The sequence below is a fragment of the Ursus maritimus genome, unplaced genomic scaffold (assembly GCF_017311325.1).
Source record: "Ursus maritimus isolate PB19 unplaced genomic scaffold, ASM1731132v1 scaffold_20, whole genome shotgun sequence".
Lineage (NCBI taxonomy): Eukaryota > Metazoa > Chordata > Mammalia > Carnivora > Ursidae > Ursus > Ursus maritimus.
The window spans coordinates 38,439,986-38,460,772 of record NW_024424453.1 but is presented as its reverse complement, the minus strand read 5'-3'; the positions used below and the strand labels follow the sequence as shown (position 1 = coordinate 38,460,772).

Genomic DNA, 20,787 nt, shown 5'->3' with positions numbered 1-20,787 from the left:
GAGTGGGGGGAGGGGCAGAAGGAGAGGAAGAGAGAATCCTCAAGTGGACTCCCTGCGGAGGTGGAGCTTGTCCTGGGGCTCAATCCTGGGACCCTGAGATCATGACCTGAGCTGAAATCAAGAGCCAGTTGCTCAACTGACTGAGCCACCCCGGCACTCCTATTTATACATTCTCTTAATGGCTATGTAGATTGTTTCAATTTTTTATAATTATAAGCAATGCTAAACCACAGCCTATCCATATCTCCTTATACACACTTAGAAGTTTTTCTCTAAAGTACATTTTGAGAGCTGGGATTGGTCAAAGGGTACACACATATAAAAGTTTGATTAAAACTGTCTAATCCTTCTCTATAAATTTTTTTTTCCAATTGGCCTACTCACTAAGAATGTATAAAAAATTTGTTTCTACCCTCTCATCAACACTTCATATATTAACCACCATGGGAGATGGTAAAAATGAATAGTTACTGCTCTTGTGACATTCACATCCAGTGTGATCGAGTATAAAAATAGTTGTAATAAGGCAATAAAAAGAATACATTAAAGGTAGATGAACTTGTGGAAACAATAGCTGAAGTGCTTGGCAATGGGAAAAAGTGCTATATTATCTTCAAGATGCCCTTAGTGAATTCTTCCCAGCCAAAAGAGTAAGCTCAGAAACTCAATTTGTTGGCCCACTGAATGGACTCAGTTTTCAGGAATAGATTCACAATAACCAAATTCACAGAGCCTGAAGTAATAAACCAGTGTATTAATGCACAGGAAGATAAGAAGTGCCAAAGGATTCGGACATGCCCTCCAACTGTCACCTTCTGTCCATGGATAGTCCACACACAGAGCCAAATTATCATTTGAATGTCAGCTAATCCAGTTTTTTAGAAAATATATGCACATGCCAGTCCATTTGGCACATACTCTCTGTGAAGCCTTTCAACCTGGAAAACCAGTTTATGATCTTGCTCATTGTGCATGGAAGGAAAAAGAGGAGAGAGAGTGGAGTTAGGTACGGGAATCACCACCTCTGCAATGTGGGATATACCTGCCCCTGGTCAGATAGATGTCTCCTAGGCAAAGACTTCCTCTCCCTTGGACACTGCTGGGATGGCTCAGCCGAAATTTGCCTCTGGTGTTCTCTCTTCTCTGAGCTTGCAAGGATGGACAGCCCTCTATCTGATGGGTACATTATATTCCATTATTCTCTAAGTATTATTCTCTAAGAGCAATCCATGTTATTTAATCCTAATAATAAAATCAATAATTACAGTAGTACTGTTTATTTAGGGTTTATGATGTGCTAGGCACAGTTCCAAGTGCTTTAATACATTGCTTTAAATACATTGACTCATTTAATCCTCTTTAAAATGGCTTTCTCTATCTTCATCTTTGTCCATCATGTATTGGTTTGACAGCTCATCTATTTGAGGGAGCGAACATTTATTTTAGTTACACATTCTTAGAGTGGCCCTCAGTATAAGCATAATATATGGAAACACAATTAAAATACATTAGGAATTCTAAGTAGAAGTGATTCATTTTGATTAGGTCAATAAGGGAAACTTCTCATGGAGGAGGAGACGGGGCTTTAAAGCATGAGTAGAATTTTTATGGACAGAAATAAGAAATTCCCCACTCTAAAAAAATAAATGACAGTTTTCCTGCTTAAAAGGTTAAGCTTCACTTAACTGGAAAGTTTGCTTCCATGAAATACCTATTTCCTCAATAATGCCTGACACATAAAATGTATTTTATAAAAAATTTGCCATTGAGGGTAGGGGTAGGGAGAGAATATGGATATTTTCCTGTAAAATTCTTATTGTCTGATTAAATTAAATGGAAATAAAACAAAACTGTCATTGGCCTTTTCTCTCTAATTGTGTTTCTCACACACTTGCACAATTTATATCTTAATGAAAATAAGGCTCACGGGATGCTTTTAAAGTCCAGGAGGGGAAATTAGAATGCATTCCCCTTGATTGCAACATTTGCTATTTTAGAGGGAAAAAGCATCAGTGGTCACTTATAAATTGTGATTCTGACCTACATTGCAGAGCTAGCACATTTCCCTGGGAAACTGATCAATAACACACTGTTAAAAGAGGACCTTGCTAATAGCCTTTCCTTAGAAAAAGCTAAGGTTGACGGTCCAGGAAACAATTTGTTCAATTTCATCTACTCTCCTGGAATTCCCGGCAGGTACAATTGCTCCCTATTTCATAGTCACAGAAGCATTTCACTTAAAATAATAATGTTGATGTTGATTGCATTTTTAATATAAAAGTTATAAATAGTGACTTCTGGATAATTATGGTAGCAGGCGTGCTGTGTCTGACACCCTTTCTCCCAGCTTCTGCTACAGTACACTGAAAAGATGCACAGAGAAGACTGAAACAGGAAGCAGAGGAGGATACGAAAGGAAAGGCAGCGAGTCAAACTTTGCATGAAATTTCTACTAACGCTCATTGATGGGGAAGAATTGAGATTCTTATTTTTGGACTATGTACCACCCATCCACTTTTTGTATCAGAACAGAAAAAAGAACCTCAAGGTTGCTAGGGAAGAGATAGTAAGTCAACCCCTTTGTAAAGGCAGCCATCCCCTCAATCAGGATTTCCCAACTTTGGCCCTATTGACATTTGGGGCCAGAGAATTCTCTATTGTGGGGGGACGTTTGGTGTAATGTGGGTTGTTCAGTAGCAATCTGGTTTCTACCCACTAGATGCTAATAGCTCTTCCTCATCCCCAGTCGTGATAACCAAATATATCTCCAGACATTGCCAAGTTCCTTGAGGGACAAAATGGTTCAGGTTGAGAAGCACAACGTAGACGAACAGCTTAGCTAGAGCCTCAAGCTTCTCTCCCCCACCTTTTGTCTCTTTTCACTTTTTATGACAGGAAGTCAAAGGGGAGCAGATTGCAGCGGCCTGAAACCTGAGGTATCTTGTCCCTAAAAAAATTTTAAGAAACTCATTTGGATCAAAATTCATCTATGGTGCTAGAAGTTAAAGTAATGGTTACCTTCGAATTAGGGGATGGTATCGGGGAGATGCAAAAGAGGCTTCTTCAGTGATAGAAGTGTTCCATATCTTGATCTAGGTGGTGGTTGTACATAGACAAAATTAACTGAGCTCAACTGTTAAGCTGAGTACAATTACTGTATTTAAGTTACACATCAATTAACAATTAAAAAAGAGGCTCAGGAGAAAGATACTCACTCTAAGGCATATTAAAAGGAAAAGGACAAGGACCATTTCTTTGAAGACTGATAGTGAGAGTGTACCTCTGGAAATGAAAAGACACAAACACTTTAGAATGCATGTGCTTGCATCAAAGAGCTCTGTATGGGAAGGCTAATAGATTTCTACGTCGTCCATGCTGGTGGCCCCTTATCATCCCTATGAAGCAAAGGGAAAATTAGAATTAAAAGCTGGGGCTGTAATTTAACCTGTTGCCATAATCTTGGAGACATTTCAGCAAACTACAAAGATAATGGATTAGTTTAAAAAATGCAATGGATTAATCCATCTGAGCTGTGCCAACAGTAACAGAGTGCACATGCCCAGAAAATCAAGAAGGAAAAGGTTCAGACCAGCCACTCATCTGTCTCCTTGAAAGCAAGCGCTGTACTAACCAGTATTCTATGCAGGTCTTCTACTGCACAGGTACTGTTTTCTAAGGCCGAGAGTTCTCTGTTGCCCCTCTTCCGGTGACACCAATGCTTTTACATCTAAATCTAGAAAGCAATGTCTCAGAAAATGCTGGGGCTAAAGTAGAGTGCAAGGGGCTAGTGATGCTTTGTTGGTTTGGGGAATAGAGTTCATGCAAGTAAAGCATTGTGTTCAGAGTAGTAACAGTGAGCAGGAAGTATACGTTGAGTAAAGCTCGACATGAGGATAGGGCAGTCAGAATTCTAGAATGGTCAGTATAATAGTGGCAGATCTGGCACCTCAACTCATATATCACCTATGCAACAATGGTGTGCCCACTACATTTCACAGTAATTCCCCTAGCCCTCGTTTCTAACCAGGTTACCACCTTTAACAGAGATTTGGAGGCTGCTGCTGTTGTCCAAAGCACCAGTAAGTGTGGAGTGGTTAGTGTAGCTGCCAGTTCACAAATCTCAGCAGGTCCATATTTTAAACATGATCGTTCTGTCCAGAGTGACAGGTTTGTTCAAAACATTTAGTGTGCTATATATAATTGATCTGTTAGATCTTCAGTATGTCCACAATGGTCAATTTGTCCAGGCCAACGAGGTCTGTCTGTTTGTTTGTTTGTTTTGCTTTCCTCTGGCATCTCTTCTAGGCATACATGAACTCGAGTATGTTTATGAAGCAAAGACGTCTGAGAACACACATGGCTGGGCTTTGGTATGTGGCCTTCTGCATGCCACTTTAGGACATGAGTTTCCACTGGCCCAGGACTGTTCCTCTGGCTTGTCTGTTCAGTCCCTTTAATAGCTATCTCCTCTTCTAAAGAAGGGGGAATCAACCTTGTCTTGCTCTGTCCTAGCTCTTAGCTGCTTCTCACCAGGGATATTCTACCGAGATGAGACAGACTGGCTGTGCCTTGCCCAAACCCCAGCCTGGGACCCAGGAGACCTGGGCAGCAGGAGATCTTTTCCCTTGTCCTTTCCCAGTGTCACTCTCACCTAGTATTGTCACGGATTAAGGGACTCCCCATCAGTGGCCTCAATGTACTCCTCTCCCACTTTCCCGCTTTGTATAGTAAGAGCCATTATTCACTGATTCACTTATTTAATAGTTCATGCATTAATTTAGCAAGCATTCATTATTTATTATTTGGCATCTACTGTGTTCCAGGCATTACTTTATGAGTGAGGGCTACAGCAGTATATGAGACAAACAGGATCCTTATTCTCATTGAGCTTATTTTCTAGTGGACAAAACAGACTAAGCAAATAAACAATCAAACAAGCATATAATAGGAGTTGGTAAGTGGTGTGACGTAAATAAGACCAGGACAAGTGATATTGACGAGGGTGAAGTGTGGGGTACTTAGAAGATGTAGCTTTCTCCCTACAGAAATGAAAATGTCAAAGACTTAGGAAAATCTTAAAATAGCCCCAAGATTATTAACTGCAGTGGATACTTGATAGCCTATGGGCTTCCATTTTCTCCTGTTCCTTCCTAAACAAAACACTTCCCAAGTGTCCATGTGTCTCCGGGAAGGCTGAGTGAACCAGCTTCAGTGGTTGGCCCTGATTAATATCACCCATTCAAAGTAACATCATCCCCTTGCCAGTGATGGTCTAAGAATCTGGGCCTAAGCCAATCAGCACATAGTACTTTCCTTTCACTAGAGATCTGTTCAGGGGTGGGCTTAGATCCAGTTTGAGCCAGTGAGATGTGCAGGGGAGTTCTCCGGAAACGTCTGGAAAGTTTTCTGCTCTTAATAGGAAAAGATGGTCTGTCTCTCTTACTAGATGTGAATGAGGAAGTAAGCAGACAGTTGTTCTTGGCAGGTGGCCTATGGCCATGAAGGAAATACTCCTGAGAGGAAATCTGACACTCAGCATAGCTGAGTGTAGAGGAGGAAGTTATCTGGTTCTTGAGGACATTAGTGAACCTCGAAGCCAGCCCATCTTGAAAGCCTGCTCTTCAGCACTCATCATTTCTGTGTAGGTCACAGCTTCTGTTTACGCACAGAGCAGGCCATGAGAGCCCCTAGGAGCAGTCCTCAGCCGATGATGGATGGGAGATGATGGATAACTACCCCAGCTTTGTTGTGCCTTGTTTGAGACAACTCTGAGTATCCTATGTAATAGAGAAGCCCTCTCCAAGTAGGGAACATTTACGCTGAGCTGTGAATGACAACAAGAAGCCATCAGTAAGAAGAGTACTCACAGCTGAGACACTAGGTTGGCAAAGACTTTAGTGTGGGATTTGTTTTGGCATATTTTAGAATCAGAAAAAAGGAAGGCAAGTATGGCTGGGTCCTGGTTAACAGACAGCTGGGGTTCTAGAATCAGGCAGTCTGGCTAAGTCCTCCTCCTCCTCTTGCTTGTAGTTTGGTCTTGAGCAAGTTACTTGACCTTTTTGAGTTTTAGTTTCCTCATCTTTAAATGGGCTTAATAATAGCACCCGCATGACAGCATTGTAATGAGAATCAAATGAGCTCATGAATATGAAATGTTTATCACAGTCCCTGGCCCAGAGTAGTTACACTTGAATCTAGATTGGGTTTGCTTGCCTAATGTTCATTTTGCCATGGGATTTACATCTTTTTGGGGTCATTGTCAGAATAAAATCACACCCAGCTGAACCTTGGGACCACAGAACGCAAGCCAGTGTGCTGGTAAACCCCGAGGAACCATAACTAAGCGTTTTAGATAGAGAGATTATCTGGATCCATTTAGAGCTCTAGCTGCCCCAGAGTTTTCCTTCCTGCCAGGAAATCTGGAAGCATGCCTTAAAAGCTTGCAAATGTGAGATCAGTGTCTCATCTGAGCAAGAACACATCGCTTCTCCTGCAGCAGCGTCTACTATGAGCTATCAAAAGATAATCTGTCAAAATCCATAAAGACTGTGGCTCACGATAAACATGTTGGCCAATTTGTCCATCGGATAAAATTAAAAACCTACTACAGATATGCTATTGAGAAAAACTGGAAGTGCTAATATAGTTCCACTGGAACACACATAATTTATTACCCAATGGACCTTGACATGTGTATTGTGGGCTGCTTCAAAGCCTGTCTCTGGACCATGCACCCTAATGGATATCATTACTTTAGGAAAGATTCTGAAGTAACCCTTATGTCAAGGGCCATCAAAAATACTCCTGCCTCTTTAGGCCATGTTCAGCTTCCAAGGAAGCTACTGCAAAATTGCATATGTTAATTGCACGGATGAGTACGTGCAGTAATTCCAAAGCTTACCTGCAGGAGAGAGGAATTCCACCCAGAACCCTTTATCAGTGTGCTATCATGAGTCCACAGGGACAGCCATTGGATTTAATAACATATATTTGCTTACAACAAGGGCCGAGAAAATGTATTTCAACTCACCTGCCAGTAGTGATATTTTCTTTAGAGCACCCTGTCATAGAAGTCTAGTAAAATAATAGAAACTGCTAAGTAATATTTATCTAGGGCAAGTAATATTTTTCTGACCTCTAGTAAGCTCTTAAAGTAATCAAGCCTCTCCACATTTAGTCAAAAGCAATTAAGTGACCATTTCTGTCTACCATCATGTACTAATTTTCTATAATCATGTGCTATTAAAAGTGAAATGAAGAGATAGAGGAGGATACAATTCCTAGCTCTGTCATTACTCATTCTTTAACCTTATTAATACTAATAGTAATAATGAGAGTTAATATTTATGACAGCTTACCAGGGCCCAGGCAATATGCTTAGCACTTAACTTAAACCGATCTCATTTGATATTTGCAAAAAAATCTTTGGGAAGGGGATGTATTATCATCATATCTTTTTAAGAGTTGAGAAATAGAGACTTTAAAAGGTTAAGATACTTGTCCAGGGTCACACTCTTAGTAGATGACTTGATTGCATTTTTAACTTGGGCTTCCTGGCTTCACAGATCGTGTATTCACAGTATATTCTGCCTCCTCTGGGGCCTAATTTACACATCTATATTTGTCTTCCTCTCCTAGGTAACTGGGGAGTCCAGGGCTCAGCCCAGACCGAGTTTCTAGACTCAGTGTGGGAATGAGTGGGACTGGCTCACAGCTGAGGGTATGGAGCAAAGTGTGACTGGAACCAGGGCTCCAGGCTACGGGAGGGCAGGGCGGGGAGCAAAGGGATGTCTGAAATGCCCACTTCTTGTTCAGTGACCCAAAGTGAAGGATCAGCAACAGAGAACCTGCAAGCCGAGCAGGCAAATTTGGAAGGCCGCCTGGAGAAATTGCCAGAGTCTGGGGAGACTGAAGTAATGGGGACTTATCAGAGGATGTGCAGGGCAAAGGTTTGGTGGGGCAGAGCTGTAAAAGTTGCTGAGCACATTCCTGTGATCTGTGAGACCGAGGTATTCATGTTTTCTCTCTTGTATAGATCTTGTGAAGGGTAAGGGAAATAGTCTAGGTGCAAGCACCTTGCCAATCTGAAGGGAGAGCGTTATTACAAAGGGTTGTCTGTGTTTGTACGTGCAAGGTCAGACAATCTGTGCCTCTGCGTGTCTCTTACAGCAGCCTGCTATGGACTGCTGACCTAGGACACCTCAGTTAGGTTTAGGACTAGGAGAAGTGTAAGAAGATAGTTTTGGCAAAGAAGGAGAGAGGATAACTCTCCAGCTTTGTCATGTGTTCTGAGGGGAGAATATTCAAATGTACCAAGAGAAGAACCAACACTATTGCAAAATAGTGCAGCAATGTTATGATTTCTAGGTGATAATATGTGGTATGTTGTTGAACTGGATACAGGGTTTAAAATGCACATGGTGAGTTTTATTTTGTAGCTCAATTCGGCATCAGTTAATGGCAGAGGGACTCTCCAGGGTTTGTGAGTGCTGTCATTATTCTGAGCGGGACAGCATGACAGGGGGAGCTGTACAGGGTGGAAATGTGCAGCGCTGGTCTTGGGGTCCTATAGAGCACAATTTTGGGTTTCTATTCCACTCCACCAGCCCAGAGAACTAGAATTACCAGCAGTGGGAGGCAGCTGGTTTCACACAGCAGCCACAGGGAATGCATCCAGCAGGGTGGCTTGTGCCTGATTTGGCTGGCAGCAGGATGAAGACGGGAGTGGACAGAGGCACAGCTGTTACCTGGCATAGACGCCTGGCAAACAGCAAGCCATAAGGAGAGCACTGGGGGTTCTGCTGCTTCACCAGTGATGGGAAGAAGCTGTGTGGAGACATTTCTCTGCTGGGAATGCCCTTGGCTCCCACTGCATACCATTTACTTGAGGCTATATAGGAAATAGACATTGACATCAACCGGCCCTCTGCATCATAATCTGACAGAAGAATTCCAAGGACAGTCCGGAGAAATAAGTAAACCCATCCTTTCAGTTGGTGGGAGAAACACTAGGCCAGAGGAAGCCTTACCTTCCTCTGGGCTGAATAAATAGGGAAAACCTAGAAGAGCCAATAATGGGGAAAAAAATGGAGAACCCACTTTTCAGGATGGAGAGAAAAAGGACAAAGAGTTTAATGAAAAAATGAATAGCTTAAAATCAGAAGGTTGTGATTAAACAGAGATAATTGAGGCTTCTAAGAAGGAGATCAGAGCAAAAGGGTGAGAGTGACATTCAGATAGATGATAAAAGAAAACTTGCCTGATCTCTGGGAGCCCTGTTTATGTATGTAGAAATCACTCATGCAGCATCTGTCTGTATTAATGAAAATGTATCTAGACACATCCTGGTAGTTTTTAAAAATTTTAAATTCTTCCAAAGCATCTGGGGAGAAAATCAGGTGGCCTGCAAAGGGGGCGAATCCTATTTCCCTCCGATATACTCTCTATAGTATTAAAGTTTAGAAAAGCATAGATTACAGGAATATATGGGCAAAAATTTGGTACAAGAATGGTACAAGAATTTTATCCACACACACATATATATATGAAATGGAAATGGAACTCTCTCTCTCTCTATATATATACTTCTGAAAGGGTAATTTAAGTAGCTACTAAAGAAAGTTCCCTAAAAAATGACTCAAAGTTGAACTCGACCTGAAGACAGAAAACTCAAGAATGGGAAAATTATTGTACAAAATGGTTTGCTCTAAACACAAGACATCCATAAGTTAAATTTAAAGAATTGTTGCATATATAGTTCTAAACCAAACAAAAATGTCAGAAACGCAATTGGAAAAAAATGCATTTAATAATAAATTTGGCAGGATAGGTTATGTATGTTTGTCCAAAGTATTTGATACATAGTACATGCTCTGTAAGTATTTGCTGAATGAGTATAGGATTTTTACCATGTATGTAGAAGTAAGTTGGAGAAATGGAGATGGCCAGAAATTGGAGGAAGCTGAGTCATTTCCTCCTTCCCCTGCGTAAAGCAGAAAATGCAGGAGGGTAAGTAGTGGAACTTTCTGTTCCTTTTATGCCTTGTTATTTCAAAGTGAAAGTCAAGTTCATTATTTCCAAGTGATTATTATTATTATTATAAGCTCAAAGGGGCTTGGTCACATTGTCTGAGTGAATAACCTAGGTCATGCATTTAGGAAGTGTTGAACACTCTCGGAGCGCTCTCAGGTACCTCTTGCCATTTAGAAACAATGCTCCTGCTCTTTCTTGTGGCTCCGAGGAGGCGTTAGGCTGCTTCGGGCTGAAGCTGAACATCTCTTTCCCAGCTCCTGGCTGCCAGGAACTCACTGAAGTGGACGATGAATGCTAACTTCATACCTTTTATGAGAAGCCTATGGCCACAGAAGCTGCTGCCGCTGCTGTGGGTGAAGAACGGAAGGGTTACATGGTCTGAATCCGTGGTGGCGACAACCGACCAGGCTTCCCCATGAAGCAGGCTGTCCTGACCCGTGGCCGTGCCTGCCGCTGCTGAGTGAGGGGCATTCCTGCTCCGGACCAAGGAGGACTGGAGAGAAAGCGCCAGTCAGCTCGGGGCTGCATTGTGGATGCCCCTCTCAGTGTTCTCAACTTGGTCATTGTAAAAACAGGGGGAGAAAGACATTCCTGGACTTATTGATACCCCTGTGCCTCGTCGCCTGGGGTCCAAAAGAGCTAGCAGAACCCACAAACTTTCCAGTCTCTCTAAAGAAGATGATGTCCGCCCCTATGCTGTGAGAAAGCCCCTAAATAAAGAAGGTAAGAAACCTAGAACCAAAGCGCCCAAGATCCAGCATCTTCACGTTTCCTCCAACAGAAATGTCAGTGTACTGCTCTGAACAAACAGTGTCCTAAGAAAATTAAGGGAGAGGCTGCAGAATTGGCTAAACTTCTGGACAAGAGAATGAAGGAGACCGAAGAAAAACGCCAGGAACAGATCGCCGAGAGACAGAGGCTGTCTTCCCTGGGAGCTTCTACCTCTAAGTCTGAGGCCAGTCAAAAATGAGATTTTCTGGGGCGCCTGGGTGGCTCAGTCGTTAAGCGTCTGCCTTCGGCTCAGGGCGTGATCCCGGAGTTCTGGGATCGAGCCCCACATTGGGCTCCTCCACTGGGAGCCTGCTTCTTCCTCTCCCACTCCCCCTGCTTGTGCTCCCTCTCTCGCTGGCTGTCTCTATCTCTGTCAAATAAATAAATAAAATCTTTTTAAAAAATGAGATTTTCTAAAGAGTTAAAAATAAATAAGATCAGACATGAAAACAAACAAACAAACAAAACCACTGCTCCCCTGTCAATAATGGGTGCATGTTTTATCTTCCCTGGTTTCTCACTGTCAGCCATGAAATTTGACTCAATCATACCACATTCTTCCCTCACCTCTCTTTATATTAGTGATTCACCCTTTCTTAATTTTTCACTTTGTTCCTCTGGATTTCTATGATTCATTGAACTAAGTGAGTCAGAACTTTCATTTATAGAGAATTGATTGCAAATTGATTCATAATTATGATTCTTTTAAGATGACCACTCAACAATGAGTCACCAAGTTGGCCTTTACAGGTCTCTGTATCAGTAGCTCACTCACTGCTGAGCAGTGTTGTTTCCTCAGGTACAAACAGTCTACTCTGAGATTGTGGGGACTTCTTCCACCAATTCATAGTGGTTTGTGTTACAAACACCAAAGTTGTCTGATTCTAGCCACTCCAAAGTGAGGGACAAACTAGTGAGGACCATTTGCATAGTCTGTCCCAGGGGAGACAGGGAAGTTTATTCTGGAGATGACTGATTCCAGAATCAATTGATCACAAATCCCAGTGGCTGAAGGATTTTTACCCTTGGCTGTATCATTATTCGTACATATTGGATCATCTTTTAGATAATATGAAGTTGTTCCCTGATTTGGGGGTGAAGTCCGGGGAAAGTCTTTATCTTTCCTCTAGGAACGAAGCTTCAGGAGGTATTAAGGGTGCACGATTCACCTCCCTCCTGCTTTGACCTTGGCTCAGAATAAATGTGGCAGTGGGTTGGGGATTTCCTGGGAATTTCTTTGCTCTGCTTGAAATGTGCCAGAGATGTACAGCCCTATTCTTTGTCCTCTATTGTCTATTATACCCAGAGAACATTTAATTCTCTGTTTGAAGAAGGCTAAAGCTGGATTATTTTTGCCTGAGGATTATCCACTTTGTGAGTTATCAGGGGTAAATTTTAGACCCCTTTTCCTGAATATAAACATTATATATCTATCTCTCTCTATATATCTATATCTATATCTTGCATGTATGTTTGTATATATGTATATATTTACACATATATAGTGTTTCAAAGCAAAATAAACTATTTTTATATTACCTATTTCTTTATTGTCAGTGCCTTTATGAAGCCAATAATTTTGACTTTATTATTACTTAATAGATAACATAAGCATAAAGGCATGAAAGAAAATCATCTTTTAAAAATATTTTAAATGACAAATTCATATCTCTTAGCATCTGTGTAATTTTCTCAATAATCTTCTATTTTTATTGTTGTTATGAAAATATCCAAAGGACTTAATTTGTCATGTGTTCCCCATCCTATTGTCAGTAAAGAGCTCCTGTAATTGCAGGGCTGCTAAAAGGAAGAACAGTAGTTTAGGCCACTGGTTTTCAAATTCATTCATTCATTTGTTTTGTTTGTTTCTTTGTTCATTTATTCAGTAAGAGGGAAAAATAAAAGATATTTAATATATATTAATATATAATGAATATATTACAATTATATACATATATATGTATATAGACACATACATATACACTCACACACATATGTAATCTAAGGAAGATTGAATCTGCCAGCTCACTGTGGTCTTTTTTTTTAATTTAATTATTTGTTTTTTTTATTATTTTCAATTAACCACTGTATAGTACATCATTAGTTTTTGATGTAGTGTTCAATGATTCATTAGTTATGTATAACACCCAGTACTCATCACAACGTGTGCCCTCCTTAATACCCATCACCCTGTTACCCCCTCCCCTCTACTAGGTATTTACCCCAAAAATACAGATGTAGTGAAAACAAGGGGCACATGAATCCCAATGTTCATAGCAGCAATGTCCACAATAGCCAAACTGTGGAAGGAGCCAAGATGCCCTTCAACAGATGAATGGATAAAGAAGATGTGGTCCATATATACAATGGAATATTATTCAGCCATCAGAAAGGATGACTATTGACTGAGGTCTTCTGATGTGCATTAGGGTGCTTGGTAGTGGGTGGGGTGTAGGGGATAAGGAGATTTTCATAGAAAGGTAAGGGAGAGAAGGATCAGTTAAGAAGGTGAAGTGGGTGTAGTGAAGAGTGGTGAGGGAGTAATTTGGGGGGGTGCGTTGTGAGCCGAGGGAGGGATGCAAAAGCTTTGAGGTGACCTTGGAGTTTGGAGAAAAGACTTTATAAATGTTGCTGTGTTGGCTACCCTTTGGGATTATCTATTTTTGGCTACTGGGAAGTGTTTCTTAGAACAAGAGCCTGCACAGAGAGTGAATGTGTGTGCTAGGTGCTGATGATACAATGGTGGGCATAAAACATATGCTCTCTGCTGTCATGAACTGACATACTGGTAGAGGAGCTGGCACGAATCAAATATCCATCAAAGTATCCTTCATTCATCCAACAACTGTTTTTAAGCACCTACAATGTGTCAGGCACTGTTTTAAGTTCTTGGGATTCTGATTCATCTGTAAAACAGACAATATTATTCTTGCCTGTGGTGGCCTTATAATGTGCCAACCTATTTAAGCTGGAACTACATTTCCCAGAATTTCTTCTCTATAAGCTTCTGGGTTAGAGATGGCCATAGGAGAAATCTGCATAAGACCTGAAGGGCAGGAGCAAAGCTGCAGCCATTAGCCTCCGAAGGTCAGTGCAGGGCACCAGGCACCACTGTAGCTGACGCGTGTTGGAGCTGATCTGCTGGATTGCCTTCCTAGCATGCTAATGGGTGATCTTTGGGTCCTGCTGGGTCTCCTCCTCTTGCTTCTCTGTGGCCCGAGGCCAGCATGGTTCTGCTTCTTGCAAACGGGCCCATTTGTCCTGCAGATTTGCACAGCACTAAGTTTGAGTCAGTGAGTGACAGATGCAGGTTCCAGTTTGTATTTGTCCTTGTGAATTCCGCGTTGTCCCTGCTCTCATGTACATCCAGGATTCCTTCCTGAATCATTGACTCATGGTGACTTCAGGCTCCAACCAGATGTAGAGGCAGTAGCCTGCACTGCTTGCCCCACCTGCTCTCACAACTGCCGACTGATATTCCTAGAATGAATCCCATTCTCTATTTCTCATAGCGGTTCTGCTGCTCTGATCAAACTCTGACAGATGCTCTGCACTTGTGCAGTCTACATTCTGGATAGACAGTAAATGGCTTAATTAACAAATTGCAAAGTATACTGTAGAGTGAAAGGTGCTACGGAAAGAAAATCAGAGAAGGAAATTAGAGAGGGAAAGAGTAAGTGTGATGTAGGGTGCCATGGGGGTGGAGGTGGGGAGGCAAGTGCTCTATTAAATAGGGTGTCCCGATGGGCCTTATTGAGAAGGTAAGATTTGTACAAAGGCTTGAACAAGGTGACGGGTAGCCAAAGGAAAAGCTTTGAGGGCAGAGGGAACATAGAACCCACCCTCTAAGGCAGAAGAGTGCCTGGAGCATGCCAGAAGCTCCAGGGAGCCAGCGTGCCTGGAAAGGAGAGATCGAGGGGAAGACAGGAGGGTATCAGGCTGAAACTGCTTTGGGGGTCTGATTTCTACAGCAGGGTTTGGAACATAGCAGCCTGCGGACTGAATCCAGCCCCTCGGCTTGTTTTTGCACCTCATCTTCTTGGCCCACGGCCATGCTTGTTCGTTTACACATCATCTAGGGCTGCTTTCTGGCTACCACGGCAGAGTTGAGTAGTTGTGACAGAGACCATATGTCCTACACAGCCTGAAATACTTACTAAAAAATGTGCTGGCCCCTGGGGTAGAGGCTTAGAGGTTTTGGCCTTTACTCTGAGCAAAATGGGAGCCATCTCAGGGTTTTGGGCAGAGGAGGGCCACGCTCTGGTTTATCTGATACAAGCATCACACGTATTGCTGTGTTGAGAGCAAACGGTGGGGGCGGGGAGGGGGCAAGGGCAGAAGCAGGGAGACCCGTTAGGAAGCTATCATGGCATCCAGGCAGGAGAGGATGCTGGCGTGGGCCAGAGTGGCAGCAGGGGAGGTAGTCCGATTCTGATGATCTCTTGAAGCTTGAGCCAAACTGACAGAGTGGATTTGGGTGTGGGAAAATAGGAGAGTCAACAAATGTACAATTACAACCCATCTTAAGTGCTAGTGTAGAAGTTTTCCTCAGAGGTGCCTCAGGGACCGCGGGATGGGAGCAGTGCCAATCTCCCCGCCCAACTGGAGCAGGGCTGCGTTGTCTGTTTTGTGTATTGGGCTTTCTACTAATAGGGTTGTCCTCAACCTTGGCTGCACGTTAGAATTGTCTGGGGAGCTTTACAAGGTACTGATGCCTGGGTCCCACCCCCAAAACTCTTATTTAATTGGTTTGGGTTTTGACCTGAGCATTAGGATTCGTAAAAGCTCCCCAGATGATTCTTCCATCAGCCAAAGTTGAGAACCACTGCTCCAATATTTTCTTTGAATAAACTTCCCATGCCTTCAGATGATGGAAAAGGGCTGGCTTGGGATCTAGGCCTGTGTGCTGGAATTTGTCTTTTTAATTTTTGTGTTCCCTGCACTTAGCACATTCATAATACCACCTTAATTTCCTCCGAAGGAATTTCTTCTCCCCTTTGTTCATAGCCCTGGTAGAAATAGTGTCTGTCTCTCCCTTTGGCAAGGTGAACTTCCTGGATCTTTTCTCTCCCTTTCCCTGGTGCAGCCACATGGCAGCTGTTTGACTTGAGCTCAACCAGCTGGACACATGGGTATCAGAGGTGGTTGCAGGTGACTTGTTGCAGCAATGGCCAAAATGCTAGCAGAATACTGTCTCGAATTTTCCACCATGCGATGATTGCTGAGTATTATTTCCAGCATCTTGACCCTCAGAGCTCCCTTGGTTCTTTCAATCCATTCCGAAGCCTGGTGCCCTGGTCGCTGGTAACCTGTCAATCTCCTTCCCACTACCCTATATCAAATTGAAAAATTCCCTATTGCTTAAGTTAGTTTTTGCTTGTAGCCAAGAACCCTATGGGTATAGAACGCCTGGGTGGCATTCTTTGCTCTATTTGTATCATGACATTATTCCAGTCTATTCATTTGGCAACTGAACACTGTGATTTCTTTGTTGGAAAAGAGCAAACAAGAATAACAATCTATTGAACTATGCTTACTCAATAGGGAACAGACAAATATGAGTTGGTGCCAGATCCTTTGGAGGTCATAATAATCATTTATAAAACTAGCATAGCTCTCAATAACGACAACAATTTATTAATCATCTACTTCTTGAAAGCACAAAAATTTGATTTAATATTTCCACAGATGTCAAGTCTTTGATTGAAATGCAACATATGAAAAATCATCAAAATGGTGAGCTAAACACAGTCCTAATCTTGGGGCATGTATTGGATATCCAAAGGAAGAGGAATAGGTGTCAGTGTGGGCCCTGCAGGAAGCAGACACCAAGACAGAATGAGAAATACAAGAGGTTTGGTGCAGGAAATATCTGTGGAAAAGAAAGGACAGAGGTCACAGGGCCAGTTAGAATCTTCAGACCATGCTGCACGTGTGACACCTGGGGAAGGAGAGGGTAGAGGAAGGAGGATCTAGAGAAAGAAACTGAGATTGCAATACAGCTCTGAGAGTCTAGATCAGGCTGGTGGGCAACTTCAGAGTAAAGATTGCCAGTGAGAGGAGTCTTATGTTGGCCAGGAAGCCCTGGCCCTAATCACCCTGTGGTGCTCACTCATTGGCGGGGAACAACGTGGGAAGAGCCTGGCCTCAGTGTGAATGCTGGGATGGATCTCAAAGATGTAATACCTGAAGGTAGTCAACTAACCACATTCCTTGCAGCAAGTTCTCTCTTGAAAGATTTGAGCAGCGTACTTCCACAGAGGTCACAGAAGTCCATAGGAAGCAAGGGAGGAGGAGTTTTGCCTTTCACAAATCAAATTTCTTTCCTTACCTGCCCTGACCATTATTTGACTACATATGGCATGAGAACCAAATAAATGAGAGGAGGTTTATTATGTTATTATTATTATATATATATATATATAATTTGTCAGAGCGAGAGAGACAGACAGATAGACAAGCAGAGAGAGCACAAACAGGGGGAGCGGCAGGCTGAAGGAGAAGCAGGGAGCCTTATGCAGGACTCCATCTGAGGACCCTGGGATCATGACCTGAGCCAAAGGCAGATGCTTAACTGACTGAGCCACCCAGGCGTTCCTTTATTATGGTTTTTATGTGAGCTTTTGCAGGAAGTCTTTCACTCTATTGTTTGAGAAGGGTGAATCATTACAAAAAATTAATGCATGTGGGCTGCTGGGCAGAACAACAAGCATTAGGATTTAAGAACTGGGGCCTTTGGGGAAGGATAAATACATTTTGGGAGATCTCTATCCCGTCCCTTCTTGCTTGCTCACACTCTGTTCTTTCAGTTTTCTCCTTTCTCTCATGCACCATCTCTTGTTCCTTCTCTATTGAATCTTTCCTGTCACTATATAAACATGTTCTTACAAAGATTCCCCTTGTCCCAAATTCCTTTCAAATCACTCTTCTATTATTCTGCACCTATTCATGGCCAAACATGTCAGCTTTCTCCTCTTCCTTTGTGCTACTCATTCCTTACTTGGACCCCACCCTTACAGCCCCCCTTAGACATTACACTTGTCAGGAGCCCCCGTGACTTCCATGGAGCAAACTCAGTGGCCATTTCTCCATTCTTGCCTTGTGTGACCTCAGTGGCACCCAACTCTGCTGATACCCCCTTCTTTTTGTAATGCTTAGCTTTCTTGGTTTCCCACTTCTGGTTTTCTCCCTACCTTCCAATGGCTACTGTTTTTCAATATCATCAATTGACCCCTCCTCCTGAACCAAATCTAAAGGTTGGACTTGGTCTGGATTTGGTCTGAATTGAGTTCTCTCTCTCTCTTTCTCCCCCTCTCCCCCACAATTTCTTGGCGAGGGTGCTAGGGCCATTTTGGGCAAAACAATTCTTTGTTGTGTTGGATGTTCTTTACATTGAAGGACCTTAACATTCCTGGTCTCCAGGCACTTAAATCCCATTTAGCCTTTGGGTTTTTCATCAGTTCTCCACAAGCTGACCCTGAGAAAAGGAATTTATGCAAAGCGTTTATTAAGAAAGAGCTCCCAGGAGAACTGGAAAGAGTGTGGGGAAGTAAGGTAGGGAAGGAAAGACACCAATTCAGTGATATTTCAGATGAAATTCCAGCCTCAGGCTGATCCCCAGAGAAGCTCTAAACATAAATTATACCTCAAGGTTGTCCTGGCTTGTGACAAGGGAGCCGGGCATCCATATTCCTACTTCCATAAGACATTGGCTAAGGACTGCTCTGTGTGTGTATGTGTGTGTGCACATGTGTGACGGGAGCAAGCATTTGGTACGAGTGGATCAGATATGAACTCCCGAGCATTTTCAGCTGTCTATGTTGGCAGACAGAGCAGTCCAATAGCTCAAAAGAAATCACTGAAGAGAGGTGCAGGCACCACCTTTTGGGAAAGCACCCAGAGGGTGGGGGATGAATGCTCAGAGTGGTAAGGAGGATTCCAGGGGATCTTGGTGGAGTGCATAGAGTATCTGTTACACTTGTCTGTAATGGGAACATGGATGAAATGGGCTGGGTGGAGGCCGAGTGGAAGGAACAGAAGAAGGGAGGGTGGGTCTGACCTGAATCCCATTCATAAGAGAGGCCCCTTGCAGAACTGTGTTGTGGAAAATCCTCAGGTGAGTGGCTAAGAGAAGGCTAGTTATGAGTTACAATGTGAGTTCATATGAGCTGTGTTGGTACAGAGGCCTGCTTCCAACCTGTGGGAAGTTGTGGGGTCAGCTATCCACCTGGCTTGTACTGAGGCCTGGACTCCAAATGCTCTTCATTGCACATGTCTGGTCTTGTCCCAACGCTGCTCCAAGCCTCACCTGAACATAATGAGATCCCTTGTGGAGGGGAATGTAGGCATTCTCCCCACTATCAGCAATGAACAGGAATGTCTATTTTGCTGTGTCTTTCAGCCTGAGATATTATAATGAAAAAAAATCACTAATTTGATAATTTCAAAAGGACGGAAAAATTCTCCTGTTGAAAGTTAGGAAATTGTTTAATAAACCTACTAGTACGTTTTAAAAGAACATTGTATACAGACTGCACGTGAGTACACTGTAAGCCGGGAACAAAGGAAACTGGATGGTTCGTTATGTGGAAATACTGAAAATTAGAGAGAAGAGAATACTAACATTCAACTCTAACACCCAAAGGCAACTGGTTTTAACATTTTGATTTATTTCTTTTAAATATTTTTCTATTTATATTTTTCACATAATGCTTTTCCCATTTAATGTTATAATTTAAGAAGCCCTTGCATATGCTACTAAATATTCTTAGAAAACATCATTTGAAGTTGCTATGTAACATGTATGTATCCTTCTTTACTCACCATTTTCCTGGCCATTGGATATGGCAGGTTTTTATAATTCTGTTTGTAAATACCACTGGAACGAACAGTAGCATAAAAGTGTGTGTGTGTGTGTGTGTGTGTGTGTGTGTGTGTGTGTGTGTGATAAATTTCCAAAATACTTTAGAGCTTGTTGTGGTTTAAAAATATGCCCAAAATTTCTTTGATTACTCATTTCTTCAAGAGATGGCTCTTAATTCTCCTCCTCTTGAGTATGAGATGAACTTAGTGACTCACTTCTAATGAATAGACTATGGCAGAAGTGATGGGTATGACTTTGGAGACTAGGTCGCAACAGGCCAGTGACTTCCTCCTTGCTTTCTCTTGGCACACTTGCCCCTGGGGAAGCCAGCCGACATGTTGTGAGGATGGTCGTCAAGCAACTCTGTGGAGAGGTCCGCTAACAGGCTGCTCCAGGCCCTTTGCTCCACAGCAGGCAACGGAGTCATTTTGCAAACGCGCCCTGTAGCCCTGGACAAGCCTGCACATGAATGCAGCCCTAGCCAACATATTGACTTCAACCTCATGAAAGACCCAGCTGGAGCTACCAAGATAAGCTACTCCTGAATTCCTAACCCACGGAATCTGTAAGATAAAAATGTCTGTTGTTTTTTGGGTAATTTTTTATGTAACCAGAGATAACTAATATAAGGCTCTTGGTGTATTCAAATTGCCTTTTCAAAAGGTTATACAAATTTATTCACTCATCAAAAAAAGATAAGAATGGCTGCTTTACTATGCCCCTTTCAATTGAATTTTTATGACTAATGAAAAAAATTTGCTAATGCAGAAATAAATCATTATAAGTCCTAGATTCTTTCATTCTGCTTGGGTTAAAATTAGAGTTGCAATAATTTCAATGTCACTTAGTAAAAGTTTTAAGTAAAGAAACCATTAATACAAGGACTTTAGAAAATTCAAAACACTGATTTAAGCTATTGGCCTTTATTGAGAAAGGATAAGAAATGGTAGAAAATATTTATATGTCATTTATCATAATATTTAAGTTAATTTAATGATTCTTCTTTATCTTGTCATAATAAAGCTGAGCTTTTGTCCAACATAGGTTTACTAAGAATGGCAAAATGTTTCCTGTTATCTGGAGAGTTTTTCTTTAATAGATACAAGGACTGGTGACTTGAA

The 20,787-nt window shown here is 42.2% G+C and overlaps 1 pseudogene; it reads left to right on the top strand.

The window, feature by feature from the left end:
• Positions 1–10,105: 10,105 nt before the first annotated feature.
• Positions 10,106–11,057, top strand: LOC103681967 (annotated as a pseudogene).
• The last annotated feature ends 9,730 nt before the right edge of the window (positions 11,058–20,787 follow it).